The sequence below is a fragment of the Hyperolius riggenbachi genome, chromosome 3 (genome assembly GCF_040937935.1).
Source record: "Hyperolius riggenbachi isolate aHypRig1 chromosome 3, aHypRig1.pri, whole genome shotgun sequence".
Taxonomy (NCBI): Eukaryota; Metazoa; Chordata; class Amphibia; order Anura; family Hyperoliidae; genus Hyperolius; species Hyperolius riggenbachi.
This window is the reverse complement of record NC_090648.1, coordinates 91,273,272-91,292,220: the sequence shown is the minus strand read 5'-3', so window position 1 is coordinate 91,292,220 and position 18,949 is coordinate 91,273,272. Positions and strand designations below refer to the sequence as shown.

At 46.4% G+C, this 18,949-nt stretch overlaps 1 protein-coding gene across 1 annotated transcript in view; it reads left to right on the top strand.

Moving 5' to 3' along the window:
* Nucleotides 1–9,106: 9,106 nt before the first annotated feature.
* BRD4 (bromodomain containing 4) overlaps nt 9,107–18,949 on the top strand; it is a 128,041-nt gene continuing 118,198 nt past the window's right edge. Inside the window, exon 1 of the mRNA XM_068274574.1 lies at nt 9,107–9,298. The gene's annotated coding sequence lies outside the window, so the exon portion shown is untranslated. The remainder of the gene's footprint in view (nt 9,299–18,949) is intronic.

Below are 18,949 nucleotides of genomic sequence, written 5' to 3'. Positions count from 1 at the left end.
TTACTGTGCACCCATGCTATGCATCTGAGTGAACCTAACTTGCCTAATCTCCATGCTCCATCCAGTGACTGACTAAGCATTACCTTGTACTCATACTGTGCTGTGTGATCTGGTTTTCTTATATTCCTGTATTGTCATATTGCTGTATGTGACCCCTAAATATTGTCTGTAACCTAAATTAATGTCCAGCGCTGCGTAATATGTTGGCGCTTTATAAATACAATAAATAAATAATTATGGTAATGTATAGACCCAAAAAATGTTAAAATTGTGTTGATATCCCAATATTTACGGTCCTGACTGTAACTACCAGTGATAAGCACTTTCAGCTTACAGAAAAATCTGCAGATTGATCCTTATCCAACTGGAATTTGATTGGATAGTGATTGATTACATAACAAACTACATTTCAATCTAAAAAATCCTCAAAAAAGATCAAAAGTCAATTGATCGGATATGTTGGATAGAGATGTAGGCGAGCAGCGGGCCCTGTACTACTTTTGGGTTGCAATGTCCCGGAGTAGTACACCTGCCCGTGTCTGCATGCGTTCTTTAGTACGCATGTCCTGGTCCGGCGGTGCACATCGTTGCAATCAGGGACGCGCACCGCTGGGCCAGGGCATGCATACTAAAGGACGTGTGCAGACACGGGCAGACGTACTACTCCGGGACATTGAGACCCGGAAGTAGTACAGGGCCAGAATGCCGACAGAGATTCGCTGTCGAGCTGTTCGCTAGCATCTTTAATGTTGGAGCAACTTATTACTGGCAGGTTTGATTAGTGATTGAAATGCATGTATGGCCAGCGTGTATGACAAGTTACTGAGTTTGGGGGAGCTCATAATGGGGTATGAAGGGGTTATGATATGGATGTTTGCTAGGCACACAGTCAGAATGGTACAAACTGTGTGGGTGTTATTATTATGCATTAAAGCAATTGAGAATCGAAAAAATAAATAAACCAGATACTTACCTAAGGAGAAGGAAGGCTCTGGGTCCTATAGAGCCTTCCCGCTCCTCTCCCCTCATTGCAGCGTTCGCTCCTCCGTTTGAATCCCCCGCTGCGGGGGACTTCGGACGTCTTCGGGAGCTGAGTCCTCCCAAAGACAGGCGGCTCCATACTGCACATGCACGACAGAGGGCCCACGGGCATGCGCAGTATGGAGCGGCCTGTCTATGGGAGCCTTCGTGGCAGAGAGAGAGCATTTGACCAAATTGGTTGGATACTGCTACCGGGGAATAGAGATGGCCCGAATGGTTCACACGCGAGAACAACGCGGGTTCGCGTCGACAGGCGAGTTCAACCCACCCCCTATACTACATCATTGGGCTAAACTTTGACCCTCTACATCACAGTCAGCAGACAAATGGCAGCCAATCAGGCTGCACTCCCTCCTGGCCCCCCCCCCCCCCCCTTATATAAGGCAGCAGCGTCGGCCATTTTCTCACTCTGTGTGCTGCTGTACTAGTGAGAGAAGGGAGAGACATTGGAGAGATAGGGAAAGCAATAGTTAGGAGGTCTGTTAGCTTGCTCCTTGCTGATATTTGTTGCTGAAAAGCACCCCAAAACAGCTCTTTTGAGAGCTAATGTTCTTGTGATGTATTTTTTTTTTGTGTGGCCCACTGACACTGCAAATACAGCCTTGTCTGTCGCAGCTGGCCCTTGCTAATTGCTATACTGTGCCAGGCCCAGCACATTCAGTGCCTAATGTGACTGCTGCACATTGTATTATAATACCAGTCACTGCATACCTTTCACTGCATCTGTGTGACAGCATGCTGTTTTATATACCAGTCAGTGCATGCCTTTTCACTGCACCTGTGTGACCGCACGCTGTTTTATATACCAGTCACTGCATACCTTTCACTGCATCCGTGTGACCGCACGCTGTTTTATATACCAGTCCCTGCATACCTTTCACTGCATCTGTGTTACCGCATGCTGTTTTATATACTAGCAGTCAGTGCATCAATTTTCACTGCACCTGTGTGACTGCACATTGTTATACCAGCAGTCACTGCAACCTTTTCACTGCACCTGTGTGACTGCACATTGTTATACCAGTAGTCACTGCATACCTTTCACTGTACCTGTGTGGGTTGTGCTGTCGTGATTTTGTGCGTCCCTCGATAAAAGTACAGTGTTCAGAAGAAGGAACGTGCCATCAACCCCCAATATTGTCAGGACGTAGTTGACTATTTAACACAGAACACCTCATCTTCCTCAGCTTCTGCACGGAATCTCTTCCTCCTCCTGCTCTGATTCTGGCACCCCACTTAACACTCAGTCGGCAGTGCCATCATCCCATGGCTCAGCGGTGTGGACATTTTTGTGTGTGTCTGCCTCAGATGAGAGCGATGCCACCTGTACTCTCTGCCACCGAAAATTGAGCCGTGAAAAGACCAAGACCCGCGTAGGGACAACGACCTTACGAAGGCACATGATGTAAAAGCACAAACTGTCATGGGATGACCACCTCAGGAAAAGCAGCACACAAAAGCAAAGCCACACACCACAGTGGAAGATACCAGGCCGAAATTATTTCTCCAAAAAGGTGATACCCAAACTGTACCGTGATGTTGAAAGGTAAGTGGTGTCATCTCTGGCACACAGCGTTGGGTCAAGGGTCCATCTGACCACGGATGCCTGGTCTGCAAAGCACCGTCAGGCCTGCCCACCCGAAGACTAAGTCAGTCCCCACACACAGCATCTCTTCCTGCACGCCATGAGACTGCCTGTCCCAAGACTAAGTCGGTCCCCACAAAACATTTCTGCCTGAAGGCCGTTTGACTGCCTTCTCCGCCACCACCAACAGTGTCCAACTCCAGGTGGATTCCTACATTTTTAAGGCTGCTGCTAGAAGCGGCCGTTATAATAATTTTTCTGGTGCGTGTACATGCCTGCCTAATTTTTCTGGCTGCACTGTGGCTGCAACAACAAAACAAAAGACATGTACATGTGTCAGTTCCCCTGCGTGATCGTTACCTTGCCGCGGTGAAGGGGCTTGCGTATCACAATGAAGCAATGACCTATATGAGTGTGTTGGGGGGCACACCCAAGATAATAAGGTCGTTGCTTCATTGTGGACAGACCAAATTCGATCAGCTGGACACTCAGTCACTGTTGTTCTGTCATTGAGCTACCTCAGCCCCAGGGCCGGATTTGTGGGCAGGCTGAATAGGCCCGTGACTAGGGCGGAGCCAAAGAAGGGGTGGATTAAAAACAGGCAGCAGTGTCCCAATGGCCGCCCATGCTATTGTCCACAATGATACAGTGTCAGTTTGTCTGCAGCCGCCCGCTGTTTTCCTCTGCACATAGTAGCATACCTGTGTGTGCACCAGCGGCAGCTACAGACAGGGACAAAGCGGGCATCTTTGCTAATATGACAGGAGCAGTGGCTGCCTGCATCATTGCAGCTCTGCCCGCTGTCATTCAATGGTATTCTCTCCGCCCCCCTTAAGTATCAGCCTATGGAAGCTGTAGAAGAGGCTTTACAAATAAAACTTCAGCTTCCAGCAGTCTGACCAATGGCAGTAGCGCAGCCCTTTGTATCCCCGCCCTCCTTCTTGCTCCTGCCTATCGGAAATTCGGAGGGGCGGGGATACAGGAGATTGTGCAGGAAATCAGCTTGAATGTTCGGTATGGACTATGTTAACTCGTTCTGTCAAGCCCTTGATGCAATCTGCACATAGCTGTAACATATAGCTGCACTTCCCTGCTTTTCCCCTGGTATTTGTCTCGCTGTCATGCTCCTTGCGCTGTTAGGCCCCGTTCACATCACAAACGCGGACGGGCACGCATGCGGAACGCAACACGTACGAACGCACGCCATCCGCGTTTGTGTGCGTTGCGTGGCTGATCCCATCACTGAAAAGTGAATGGGACAGCCACGCGTTTTTACAAAAAATGTGTGCAGCACACGTTCCCGGACCGCACAGGTCCGGAACGCATGCAGTGTGAACATCAGACATTGCACTCTATGCAATGTCTGATGTCGTGCGTGTCAGCCACCTGCACGCGTTTCCAAAACGCGGCTGGAAACGCGTGCAGTGTGAACGGGGCCTTAACTAGCATTTGCTGTATTCATTGATGTCTGCTCTTCCCCAGCACTCCCTCCTCATGAATAGTGGTGGGGAGGTTTTGTTATGCCGCTGGGAGTGATGAATGTAATCCCAGGGCAGAGGTGCAGACCTCCACAAAAAGAAAATGTACGTTTACGTTCCTCTGGGCAGGAAGGGAGGCTCACAGGACAGCGCATTTCTCAGTTACTGGTAAGAAGTTCACCTGGTGCGAATTAATTTTCTGCACAATGCTGTAGAGCTACAGACCAGTGCGTGACATCCCCACTGACATCCTCTCCCTACATTCAGCACAGCATGGTATTATTTCTACCTACTCCAGTGGCAGGGTAGATCCAAACTCTCCTCTGTTCTTCATAGGCACTTTAAAGCCTCGTACACACGAGGTACTCTTGTCTGCTGTTGCCAGCAAATTAGACCAGGGAGCGATAGTTCCCTGGCGGTGACCGATATCCACACGTCTCGCCAGAAAGGCAGAGACGCGGCGGAAGTTGTCTGTGAAGGGAGCATCCCCCGGCTGGATGCTCCATTCACTTGCCTTTGTCTCCCGTCGCTTGTCCGCATATACACCCAGTACGCGTGGCGGACTAGCGACCGTTGCGGAGACAGAAGTTGCCGGCAATTGAACTTTTCAATCGCACTGCAACTTCACTTCCCAGCGACAGTTCATGGCACGCGCGTCATACACACGGGGGACCTGTCGCCGCAACATGCATGTGCCACGTGTTTGTGGCGACAGTTGTGCCCTGTGTGTATGGGCCATAAGGCTCGGCTCACACTGTAGATAAAAAAATGATCCCTGTAAAATCGTATCAGTCGCAGGCCTCTTGCACACTACATGCGATTCCGATTTTTTTTAATATGATCCAATTTTTTATTCCGATTTAAAAAAAAAAGTACTGCATGCTGGTACGTTTTTAATCAGAATAAAAAATTGGATTGTATAAAAAAAATTGAATCATATGTAGTGTGCAAGAGGCCTAAAAAGGATAAGTTTTTAAAGGTATCAGTATTTTATCTGTTCCGTTAGCACATGGTCAGTGTGACGTGTTCTTTGATCTGGAAAAATTGTAGACCCAAGTTTTCAGAACGTTCGGAGGAACAGATCCATTCTAAAGGAGCAATGGGAACGGATCCATAGGTTCAAATTGGATTCGTTACCATCCGTTAGGATCTGTTCCGTCACCGTTCACTAACAGTGCATTTTTTTATGCCAATGTGAACCAGGCCTTATGCTGCATACTTCTGTACAGCTCCCAGGTATTCTTGTATGTCATGTGACATGTTAAGTGTTGTATAGAAGTATGCTGCTACATAGCACCCCACTGCAGTAAAGAGTATCTGTAGTGAAAAAAGTGCCCCGGGGGGATATATTACTCTGGAGGGGGTTGCCTCTAGACATTAATGAGGCTTCCCTTGTCCTCCTTAGAATCCCTGATTCAGATTTGGCCCCCTGAAAACTCTGCACAGGCACACTACAGCTTCCACCGCTGAGTCGCCCTGAACAGTGCACCTAGTGCAGGTGCAGTAGCTGCTTTCCTCTTGGACTCTGGCAGAAATAGCCGAGTCCGATCAGGTCTTCTCTACTGTGCAGACGGCTTGCGTCGGTGCTGTAGAGCAAATCCAATCGGGCTCGACTATTTACGCCAGAGCCTGAGCACGGAGCTGACACTGCGCCTGCATGAGGCTCACAGTGTAAATAGTATGGTGTCCATTTCGCAGGGGGGTGGGGAGGGGGCAGCGCTGGATCTGGGCTGCAGAGAAGGATGGGGGAAGCCTCATTAGGATACAGAGGTTTCCCCCCTGAGGTAAGTATATCCCAATGGCAGATTTTTTTCACTACATGTTTTCTTTAAAATAACATGCTTTGCTGTGCTACTATGAAGTTTTACCTGAGCTGTGGCTACAGGACAGCACTGGAGGGAACCTTTGGGATGGGGAGAAACGTGCAACCCCCCTCAGAAAGGTTATGTCCCATGACCTGCCCCAAATGTTTTAGAAGGTTGGGCAGAGCAGATGGAAAGGGGGGGGGGGTTGATGACAATGGGCCTAGGGCGGTAAAGAGTACAAATCCGGCCCTGCTCAGCCCGACCATATGGGCTTGAAAATCGCCATAGCCTGCACTCTCGCCATGGTGCGCACCAGTCCAGCACGGCTGTCACTACACAAACAAACAGCTGTTTGCGGTGCTTTACACAGTGAGTTTGGTCTGTCACTGTGAAGCAGTACACTAATTACACTACCTGATTGATGTATACACACGCAAGATGTTTTAAAGCACTTTATGTCTCCAAATTAGCAATGCAATGTGATTTCTGCCCTTAAAACTTTGCTGTGCGTCAAATCCATAATTTTCCCCGGGACATTTGGCGTCTATCCCACTCCGCCATGCCCCCTCGAGGTGTTAGACCCCTTGAAACATCTTTTCCATCACTTTTGTGACCAGAATTAGTGCTTGTAGTTTTGAAAGTTCGCCTGCCCATTGAAGACTATAGCGGTTCGTGAAGTTCGCATACTTTTGCGAAAGTTCGCGTTCGAGGTTCACAAACCTAAAATTGGAGGTTCAAGCCATCTCTACCGGGGAGGCAGCGCTGAAATGGGGACTGCGAGAGCAGCGGGAAGGCTATAGAGGACCCAGAGCCTTTTCTCTCTTTAGGTAAGTATCTGGCTTATTTTATTTGTACGATTCCCATTCGCTTTAAAGTGTACCCGAAGTGGAAAAAAAAGTGCCCCTAGGGGTACTTACCTTGGAAAGGGGTTAGCCTCTGGATACTAATGAGGCTTCCCTCCTCCTCCTTAGCATCCCCGATCCAGCGCTGGCTACCTGCAGGCGCACTAACCACTTCAACCCCTGGGTCCCCAGAACAGTTTGCGCCTTGCGCATTAGCAGCTTACCGCTCGGGCTCCAGAGGAAATAGCCAAGCCTAATCGGGTCTGCTCTACTGTGCAGGTGACCCGATCGTGCTCGGCTATTTCTGGGGGTACTGCGTCTGTGCTGGATCACAGAAGTAAATATTGCCGTGTGTTGCAGCCACTACTGCACCTGCGTGCATCGGCATATTTTCGGGGGGTGCCAGCACTGGATTGGGGATGCACAACAGAACAGGGGAAGCCTCATTAGGATCGAGGAGCTTCCTCCTCCTGATGTAAGTACTCCCCAGGCGCAGTTTTTTTCATTAGAGGTTCACTATAAGGTGGCCACTAATGGTCCAATTTTAACAAAAAATTGTTCGAGCAGTCAGATAATTGTGAAAGGATTGGTAGAAAATAAATTTGTCTTTAAAGCAATTGTTAATTGATCAATTTTGTCAATCGGGAAACTGTTTTTTTTTAAATCGGGTATGATGTATAGGTGTAGAGCAGGCTTTCTCAACTAGGGTTCCCTGGAATCCCAGGGTTCTTTGAGTACTCTGCAGGGGTTCCTTGGCATTTTTCCCCAGTGTGGGGGAAGTATAATAGAGCAATTAAAATAGGGGATACTGTAAAAAAAACCACTGCATTGGGGGTCAAAATAATGCTGCCCGTTAGCCTGGAGATCAATGAATGGGAACACAGTTCCCATTCAGTGATCTAAGTCCCCATTAGAAAAACCGACGGCCTCTTTCAGAAGCCGCGATCTTTCTAAAGTAAAAAAAAGTTTCCCGTCCTCCCTATACTTCCTGTAAGCGAGAGCGTTCGCTTACAGGACTAAAAAAAAAAAAATGGTGTGGCCATCTTGTGGTTAAATAGTAAAACTACATGTACATACATTTTTTTTTTAAATAAATACAATTTATAACATCTAAAATTAACTGTTTACTCCCCACACTCCAAAAAATACCCAAATAAATGTTTTAATTAAAAAAAAATTACAACAAAAACAAAACATAAATAGTTACCTAAAGGCTAGTACACACTAGCAATTTTGATTGACCAATGATTGCTCAATTTTACCACCTCCATGTAGTATGACCATTTACCTATATAATCTGCATAGAATTGAAAATCTGTTTGGCCCTCATACTACATGGAGGTGGTAAAATTGAGCAATAATTGGTGAATCAAAATTGCTAGTGTGTACTAGCCTTAAGGATCTGAACTTTTTTAATATGCATGTGAAGAGGGAATATTACTATTACTTTTTTAATTATAAGCTTGTAAATAGTGATGCACACAAAACTGTAAAAATGCACCTTTGTTTCCAAATAAAATATTGGCGCCATACATTGTGATAGGGACATAATTTAAATTGTGTAATAACCGGGACAAATGGGCAAATAAATTACGTGGTTTACCATTATGGTAGCAAGCTATAATGGCCGAAAACTGAGAAATAATGATTTGTTTTCAATATTTTTCTTAATATTTCCATTAAAATGCATTTATAAAAAATAATTCTTAGCAAAATTTACCACCCAAAGAAAGCCTAATTAGTGTCGGAGAAAACAAGATATAGATCAATTAATTGTGATAAGTAGTGATAGTTATTGGCAAATGAATGGGAGGTGAAAATTGCTTGGATGCATAAGGTAAAAACCACTGAAGGCTCCTGTTAAATAAATGCAGGGGTCCCTTGATATCCCAAAAATATTTTCACGGATCAAAAAAAAATGTTCAGGGTTCCTCCAGGTTACAAAGTTTGAGAAAGGCTGGTGTAGAGATTGGTTCATTGATGATGGTGAAATAATCAATGCATATATTACTTCGAATCAAATTTATCTGATCGTTTGATTATTTGCTAAAAATTGGTCTGTACATTATTTGGGTAAAAATATTGTATAGTGCATGACTAGCAACTGTCTCTGGAAGGCCACCTTGTTTCTCAACTCTGCTCATCTGATAGATATCTGTCCGAGCAACCTTGCAGGCATGGCTTGTAATTGTATTGCCGCTGGAACGCACTTACAGGAAAAGCCAGACAATCCATGCCAAGGGGCGTGTCTTATTTGTTTCCTCAAAGCTGAGGCTCTAACAGGGCGGGGCTTTCCCTCTTCCGAGCAGGCGCAAAAACAACAAAGTAGCAGGGGCGGTACGAGAACGACGTGGGAGTATGCGTGTGACGTCACGGTGCGTAGCGGCGGCGCTGTGTGAGGAAGGAGCCGAGGGAGTGCGCTCTCGGTGCGTCTCCATTAATCCCTGTCGGTGATAGCGGCGTTATCCCGTGTCTGTGAGTGTCTGCGGCAGTTACCGGACCCTTCGGCTTCCCGACAAGTCACCGCCTCCAGAAGAGGCCTTGAAGGTGAGCGTCGGGCAGCGAGCTACTGCTATTCACGGCTGCGGGATACGCCGGGCCCGCATTGCGTAACCAGGGGAGTTTGGAGAGAGGGAGGAGTTACGTAATATCTGTGGATGCTCTGCGCCGTTTGCGTACATAGTGTGGGTGATTTTTATTATGTAGGGTGCGGAAGTGGGGTGTGTAATGTCGAAGGAAGCCATTATAGTGCCAGTGCCGGGAAAGCCCCGCTTTTACGCAGTTTACGTAACTCCTGCCTCTGTTATGGTCGAGGCTGTGGTGGAATTGAGGTGTCTGCTATTGGCTCAGGTTGGAGCTTTGGAGCGACAGGCGAGAAAGTCGCCCTGGCAGACTTGGCATGGAATAGCTTGTATGGTGGCGGGAGTTGCGCTGTTGACGTGATTAGACCCTGGATTGCCTACTTGCGTAAATGACGTGAGGTAGGAGGCGGGGTCAGAAAGCTTTTCTCCAGGAATAGGCGGAGATTGTTAGGACTTTTGCGTAAGTATGTGCAGTGGCAGCCTGAGGTGAGGCTGTGTAGAATTGGTATTCTCAGAGGTTTGCGTAAAGAGCGTAAATCTGAGCTACTGCTGCACAGGAAGGGGAATATTGTGCGTGTTATGACTAAGCTTGGCTTTCTGCGCCAGAGCCGTGTGAATCCCCTGGTTGGTATGCGGTTTTAAGTGATTTATCTGTTTTCCATGCATTGCGATGGACTTTTTCTATTATGTGTAAGGAAAATGAGCTGTGTTGCTATCATTATTTGTAAACATTGGAGTATGTTGTATGTAAATGCTATGTAAACACTGTGTAGTATATGCATGTTCGACAATCTGCAAACCTATTCATGGTCACAATAAAGAGCCAACACTTTTTTTAAAAAAATGTGTTTTGTTGAGTTTGCTTGTGTTTAATCATTCATGTAAAGCTCATGTAGATGTCATTTTGCTGCTGCCTGTGAATCGTTATTGCATATAATTTCTAATGTTTGGATTTAGTTTATGTAATAAACTTATTCGTTTGGCACTTAAAATATTTTTTTCTGTTTTTTTAAATATGACACTTTTTTATTTATTCTTTAACAATTTACCTTAATTACATTTGAAATAGGTAAAACAAGTATTTTAGGTTGAAATATGTAGGGTTTTTTATTTTTTCTACTTAGTCATTACTGGGATGATTTGGTGCTTGTTTGGTTTCCCAGTAATGCCTGGTACACACCATACAATTTCCTATCAGATTGATGGGTCAGATCGATAATTCGTGTCATGTTTGATCGGCTCCTGATTAAGAACGGGGTCAGTTTTCAGATCACTACTGCAAGAGATTAATCCCATTTTCGATGGAAACGATCAATCCGACCAGAATATTTGACAGGAAAATGCATGGTTTGTACCAGAATTAAAAGTGCATTCTTGCTAGAAGTCTCCTGTCTATGCTGTTCATACACTTTACACTTGTGATTGTATGAAAAGCACTTCCTCAATCCAAAACAGAAGTATGCAGCCACTAGATATGTGCCCCCCCCCCCCCCCCCCAAATGATTTTGATAAACGTAGAAAAATTGGAAAGTATGGCCAGGTTTACAGTTGTTACAGAATAGAAAAGTTGCATTAAGCCACTCAAAATTGTGTGCAGGGATTCTGCACAACTTTGCATTTCCAAAGTGATCGAATTGGCTGGAAAAGTAGGTGTGTATGCCAAGCTTTAGGGGCTTCCTGATGTGGTGGGAAGTGTGGCTGCTATGTGCCTTGGCAGGGTTGGGAGCAAGGAACTGGGAAGGCCTGACCTATACAGAAATTCAACTTTTATCTGTAACTGAGTGTACTCGCCATTTTCCCACAATTTATCTATCTAGGTAACAGTTGCTGTGTTCTTTACCAGGATGGCTTAGACCACAAACAGCCCAGTGTGATCCATGCTTAAAAGGAACCTATTTGGGGGGTTCCAATGGGGGCTCTCCTTGAAGAGGGAAGCCTCTGGATCTTCTAGTGGCTTCCAAGGCCCCCTTTCCAGCGCTTTCTCATTCTAGAACGATTTATCAACTGCTTGCGCATAGGCAGTAGTATGGAACTGGCTGGACTCTGCTTTTTCTGCCAAGCCCTAGCAGGTCCCTCTTCTGCGCAGGTGCAGTGTAGCCGCATATAGGTGCACGAAGACGAGGGAAGCCTTTGGAGGATCCAGATGCTCGAGACGTGTAAAAAGGGTACCAGACATTTGGGCGCTGCCATAGACAGTACTGTGAACTCTGGCAAAAGGCGAAGTCTCTAAATTTTGAAAAAAAAGTGCAATTTAGCCACTAGCAATAGCTGGCAGCAGAATTGAATCTTACCCCTAATTCCATGGTGGCCTGGAAGGGGGATAGTAATCTACGCCACCTGGAAATTTCGGTTTCACTCTGCACCCAAACTTCCCAGCATTTTTACACAAATGCCCAGAGATTTCCCTCTCCCCAGGTAAGTATCTAAGGTGGTCGCAAACATCACAGGTTTGCTTTAAAGGGGAACTGAAGAGAGAGGTATATGGAGGCTTTCATGCTTATTTCCTTTTAATCAATACCAGTTGCCTTGCAGCCCTGCTGGTCTATTTCTCTGCAGTAGTATCTGATTAAAACCAGAAACAAGCATGCAGCTAGTCTTGTCAGATCAGACTTATAAGTCTGAACCACTGAAACACCTGATCTGCTGCATGCTTGTTCAGGGGCTATGGCTAATAGTATTAGAGGCAGAGGATCAGCAGGGCTGCCAGGCAACTGGTATTGATTAAAAGGAAATAAACATGACAGCCTCCATATACCTCTCTCTTCAGTTCCCCTTTAAAGGATAGCTGTAGCGTGAGAATATTTATGTTAATCACTAACAGTCACCTGGTGTAGATGCTAGCGAATCTCTATGGGCAAATTCTACTTCCGGGTCCTCATGACCCGGAGTAGTACGGCTGCGCTGGGCCGGCGGTGCGCGTCCTTGATCGCGCGCCTCTTGCCAGACACTGCGCATGAGCGTGACGTCATGCACGTGCGCAGAAAAAGCCAGGCAACAGGCGTGCGATCAAGGACGCGCACAGCACAAATACTCCAGGTCATAGCAACCTGGAAGTAGTACAGAGTGAGGGGTTCGCCAGCGACCGGTTCCTGAACGCTGACATCTCTATTACCTGGCAGCTCTGCTGATCTTTTTGGCTGCTGTAGTGTCTGAATTATACTAGAAACAAGCATGTAGCTAATCTAGTCAGATCTGACAATGTCAGGAACATGTGATCTGCTGCATGCTTGTTTGGGATCTCTGGCTAAAAGTATTATGCTGGGAATACACAAGGGTGTTTTTAAATTTTTTTTTTTATTGGTAGGTGGATGGCCCGAGGCAGAGGATCAGCAGGACAGCCAGGCAACTGGTATTGCTTAAAATGGCAGCCTCCATATCCCTCTCACTTCAGTTGTCCTTCAAAGCCTTGTACACTGCAATTTCAACTTCAGAGCAAGTAATCAGATTGCTATTCGGATCTGAAATTGATCAGCTATAGAAGAAAGCTAATATACACACATGACATTTTTTTTTCACAATCCTGATCAGATTTCTTTTTTTTTTTTTTTCTTCCAATTACCGGTAGATATGGACAGAAAATTCCAGGGCTGTGGAGTCGGTACAAAAATCTTCCGACGCCTCCGTTTATAAAACCACGACTCCAACTCTGGGTACCCAAAATGGCTCAGACTCCTTAGTCTAATACTTAACAGGGATGTGGATTTTGTACAAAAATCATCCGACTACGACTCCAACTCCAAGTGCCCAAAATTCCTCTGACTCCACAGCCCTGGAAAATTCATTGAAAGGACGTAAACATGGAACAAGAGCCAGTATTTCCGATCCAAAGAAAGATTGATTTTGAGCTTGGCGTCTAACACATTTACAAACAGGAAAAGTACCATCACACGCTAGAACAATCAGACATGTATTATAAGGTGCGCACAGACTTTGCCTGTCAGGGATCGGGATCTGAACCCCTTGGGCGACATCGCTGGCTGGCCTGTACAGTCGTATGTCAACTATGTAGCTAACAATGCGTTCTGTTGCTATGCGGAGGGATGACTGAGCAGCGCATGTGTGAAGTCACGCGGGGGAGTGGCGCAGGCAATGCGATGGGCTGTCACAGGGGTGAGTTGATCCATCAGGTGGATCGCTCACAGGTCGGCGGCTGCTGTACATACCTGTATACACCTACCGGCTGAGGTGGTTATCAGCCGCCTTTGTCAGGCGTGTGTACGGGTCTTAAAGCAAGTGAACTCTTTGCCCCGTAAATTAATAAATACAATGTATTTATTTATTAAAAGTGCTCGGGAAATTGCTTTTTCAAAGCGCTTAGGGACATTTCCTATCCTTTCTATTGAATTGCAAACGCTCTGAAAATGGTGCAGGAGCTGCGTTTGCAATTGGATAGAAAGATCATCATCTGGATAGAATAGCTAGAAAGCTCATGTGAGAACACTTATGCTGGGTACACACCATGCGTATTCCCGCTCGATCCGCGGGTCGATCAGGATCGATTCGACTATTTCCGACGTGCTCGATTCGGGCTTCAAACGTTCCTGCTGTCGATTTGCGTTAAGTATGCAAAATCGACAGCAGGAAAGATCGAAGCCCGAATCGAGCACGTCGGAAATAGTCGAATCTATCCCGATCGAGCGGGAAACCGGATGGTGTACCCAGCATTACATGGAGCAACATTGCAGAAGCGCTTTTAAGGCGATGTTGCTTTTTTTTTTTTTTTAGATCGCCATCGGTTTAAAAAACAAAAAAATGCTCTTAGTGTGAACAAGCCGTTAAGGTGCCCATACATCTAACAGTATGGGCAGCTTCGACCAAGAGACAAATCTCTCTCAGTGAATCTGATGAGAGAGATCTGTCAGCAGCCCATACACCACCTCTTTGTCCCCCGCTGTCTTCTGGGGTTCAGTGTCTGCACACACATGCGCCCCACGTGGTTTCCTAGTAAGGATGCACGTGTGTGACGGCAGGTGTTCGCCCTTACTAGGAAACCACGTGGGGAGCGCGTGTGTGCAGAGACTGAATCCCGGAAGCCAGCAGGGGACAAGCTGCGGAGAGGTAATGTATACATTTGCACAGGGGGACATTTACATTGGGGGCAGCATCAGGGGTTTTGTTGCACTCGTCAGTCGTTAGGAAATTGCACACCATTACTGCTGCACACCCGATCAAGCAACATCTTGCAGCATACGCGATCGAGAATGCGTCCGATTTGTGTCCCAAAATGATTCGCATTGTCGGTTGGGCATGCGCTTGGCTGTTCCGATTTTCATCCATTTAGATTATAATAACCTAATTGGATGGCCAATCGGCCGCCAATTCGCCTGATGTATGGCCACCTTTATTCTGATTTCTTGCCTACCTGATTACAGGGATTGGTCTAGCCCACAGCAGGCATTCAGCTGGTAGCAGCTATCTTGTAAATTAGTAAATATGGACTCTGCTCAGGACCTGTTGCCTGTCTGTTTTTGTTACCCAGTATGTTTTTGTTTTAAAACACATTATTGGCAGGTACCGGTATTTTAACCCGTTATGCATATGATTTGCGTCCAAAAGCATGTTTGTGAACCTGGTTTATGTTGTGAACAAAGGCTTATGTATATCCCTTTCGGTTTTCATTTCCCTCAGACTTGAATACCCTTAACACTGTGGGGGAGATTGGAATGAAGATGCACCAAAATGTTCTTATCTAATATAAGACCATCTGGAACAAATCAAGTAGAGCATTTGGCACGGTTTCCATATGCCTTCTGTTACTTTGCAACACCTGCTGCTTCAGTTCAGAGACTGAAATTTAAAGATCTTGGGTTTATTAAACCTTTGCACATGCATGAGAGAATTGTCGTCCAAAACATTGCATGGGAGAACAGTTCATTTGCCCATTGCCTCATGATTGCACAAAATGATCACAAACCATCAATTTGGTTACTTAAATGTGGTTAGAGAAAATGGGCACCCATGTACACATAGATGGGTTAGTATTTTTTTGAGAACCTGAGGTGAGAGTGATATGGAGTCTGCCATATTTATTTCCTTTGAATAATTTAAATTACGTGCCTGTCCCCTTGACCCTGTGTTTCTTAAAGGGAAGATCCAAGAAAAAAAATATTCTACTTATCTGGGGCTTCCTCCAGCCCCTGGCAGCTATGTCCCTCGCCTCCTCCCCTGATATGTCAACCTCGCCAGGTTGGCATTTTCTGTGCCTGTGCGAGCGGTGCTTGTCATCGCACGGTCTTAAGTGTTCAGTGCAGGCGCAGTATTTCTGCGACTGCGCAGAACGCTCCGAGCCGTGTATCAGGTGTAGAAAATGCATTCCTGGTTAGGTTAACATGTGCAATGGAGGGGAGCCAGGAGCTGCGGTGAGGGACAGGAGGAAGCTCCAGGTAAGTAGATTTTTTTTATTTTTTTTTCTTCTTGGATCTTCCCTCTAACCTACTGAGCGTTACGCCGCTCAGGAGGTTTTGTTACTTTGTGCCCAATTTTAAAATAATTGTCCCTAATGACTGTAACTAGCACCAGGCTAGCTAGAAGAAGTCTCCGGCATCTCCCGATCGCCGCAGCTCCCCCGATATATCCATTACCCAGCCTGGATCCAGCGATCGGCGCAGCCTCCCTAGACAGCTCCAGTCTTCACTATGGGGAGGATCGCAGATGACGTCGCCGACGTCATGTGCAAACCCGATCCTCCCCATAGAGAGACCGGAGCTGTATCCCGGGAAGCTGCGCGATCGCTGGATCCAGGGGGGTAACGTATAAACGGGGATCGGGGGGTGCCCGACACTTGCACTAGCTAGCCTAGTGCTAGCTAGATGATTTACAGCCATTAGGGACAATTATTTATTTATGGGGGACTCCTGGGGTTACAGAGCAGTATGCCCGACATTGTTGTGCATACCGCTAAGGAGGTTAAGCCTCATACACATAACGGTGTCTAACGACTGCCTCAGTCGACAAACAGGCGTGACTACCATAGCCAGCGACTTTCAAACCCGCGAGTGATCTGCCCGATGGACCTACTTACCCCATTGTTTGTGCCGCTCCCCTGCCGTATATAACATCACTCGCGCATGGCTCGTTGGATCATCTCTGCAGGCACGTTTATCCGTTCTTAGGGTATTCTGGAGACGGCTGGGAGTTTTCAGGAGGTGGTTCACTCAACATGTAGAGAAACTCAAAATAAGAGGTGCCCACTGAAAGTTTTAACAGGGTTTGTTTTTAAAAAGTCTTTTGCTTCTTGTTTCTTGGGATTTGTCCAGCCCTGATGTAGGGTGGTGAATACCTTCTAAACGTGTGCTTGTTTAGTGACTGGTGCTTTCTGCATGAGAACATCTAATGTATGATGCAACACCCTGAGTGAATTCTTACCATACATGAGAAAAATGACTAGTGATGGGAGGCTGCGGCAAACTTCAGGTCAGCAGCCCGTGTAAATGACTCAGGTTTGCAAGTAAATCTTGGACACAATCACGTCAGCATACTTACTAAAGTGGACCTGAGGCCAAACATTGTAAAAAAGATGTTTTCCTAAGAAGAGTGGATCCTAATGAGGCTGTCCTCCTATCCCCCAATGCTGCTCATCAGCTCATGCTGATTGGCGCTGTGGTCCTCTACTGCAGGGTTCTCCAAACGTTTTGGGTCGAGGGTCGGGTCAACATACTTCAGACTGCTAGGGGGCCGGAGTATACATGAAATGATCTTGAAGTCTTTGTGGGCCGGATAGTGAAGCATACCCAGGTGACAGCCTGCAGTCCATTTGGACAACAGTGTCGCCTGATGTGGAATTTGATTGGAAACCAGCAAATTATTGCATTCTATATGCAGACCACTAATATTTGAAGAAGTAGCTGACCACATCTATAATACAGTGTGTGTGTGTGTGTGTGTGGCCTAAGGGGGCCACATTCGGCCCGCAGGCCTTAGTTTGAGGTCCACTGCTCTACTGTTCCAAATGCGGCAGTGCCTCTACAGTAACATGGAGCTGCTTATGCTCAAGCAGTTCTGGCTTACTGCGCACGTGTGGCCATATTCGTCTGCAACCCCCCCCCTCCCCAAAACAGAAGGCATCACTAGTCAATGTCTGTACAGGACTCCCCCTTGAACTTTTGGCTTAGTGACCAGTAGATGCAGCCAATGTATCTGCTTAGCCACTGAGAATTAGTCACACAGGTCTCCTGTTTTGCATCTTACACCATGAGCTCTAAACCTATCATTTGTCCAGCTTGTGGTGGTTGTAGTGTAAGGCCTCTTTCAGATTGGCTACTGACAGGCTGGATGCTTGTTGTCCCTCAGTACCCAATAGTCAAATCTCCTCTGCTGCTGGGTAAACACACATGGTGTTACTACTGCTGCAGTTCGGCTGCATTTTAAATTGCGCTGGCAGACACACAGTTCAGCTTCCCATCTAAAAGAGGCCTTACGCTGGCCATATGAGTTACGTTTGCAAGTGATTGAACTGCTTCATTGGTTGTTAGTACCTCTCAAGCAATCAATAAAACTTGCTGTTGTCGGAATTGCACCCCCAGATGGGGTTCTTTTGAGCATTTGACTAAAAGAACGTCACTCCAAACTGGTTAGACGAGTGATCTGAGCTGAGTGTTTGCACCAGCTCTTCTGCATGTGGCAGATGTGACTTAATGTCTCCTGGGCATTGTTTAGGCAGCATTCATCATTGCAGTGAGTTGCCTCATTCATAAATCCCCTTCAGCCATATGAGAGGAGAGTATTGGCTGCATTTGCGTGAAAATCTTACTAGATCTAGGCTTTAGGTTTCTAGCACTAGAGTTGCTGCTCAAGTCGTTCAGTGTGACTGTTATAATGTGACACCCTAGTAGGAACTTGGGTAGACATTTCAACGCAAGTAATGTCTGTCGTATTATATTGCATAGCTCTTAGGGGATGTTGCTTTGTTCCCTGTATAACTGAAATGGAATGAAAAGGTAATACCGTACGTTATGGCCGTGTTGCATCACATAGTCAATGAAAAGTGTGATTCTTTGTACTGGTTAATGCGTGCGTTTAGTGTTAACACACTGCATGCAGTTGGCTTCCATACTACCTGCTGCACTGTGAATGTTGCATAGGGGGTGCCATTGCAGTATGGTAAGCGGTTATGCTGGGAATAGACGGTACCATTAGATGGCTCGATTGATAAATTCCGACATGTCCGATCACCCGCCGGATCGATTCCGCGCTTGATACAGCTGGCGGGACAATGGGAAAAGATAAGGAAAACTAGCAGAAGATTAGAGAAGCGGAATCGATCCAGGCACGTGCGGGGACGAGTGGGCGGCATTATCGAGCTGTACAAACGTACCGTCTATTCCCAGCATTAGAAAGCAGCTGTTGCAAGACACCACTGTGAACTGGGCCTCAGGCTCTGTTCCCACTTCAGCTCTCCTATAAGTGGACCAGTTCAGTGTGTGCTCCGTTTTTAGTGTCTAGGGCAGATGCGTTGCACCATAAGTGTCTATACGCAACGCATTCACTCGTCGGGAAAACGTAACTGGTCGGAACTTTGCATTTACGGTATAGTGATCGGGTTTTTTTTGTTTTTTTTTTACAATAGGATCTGCTTTCTGTGTTGTGGGAACCAAGCATTAAGCTACCAATGCCCTTC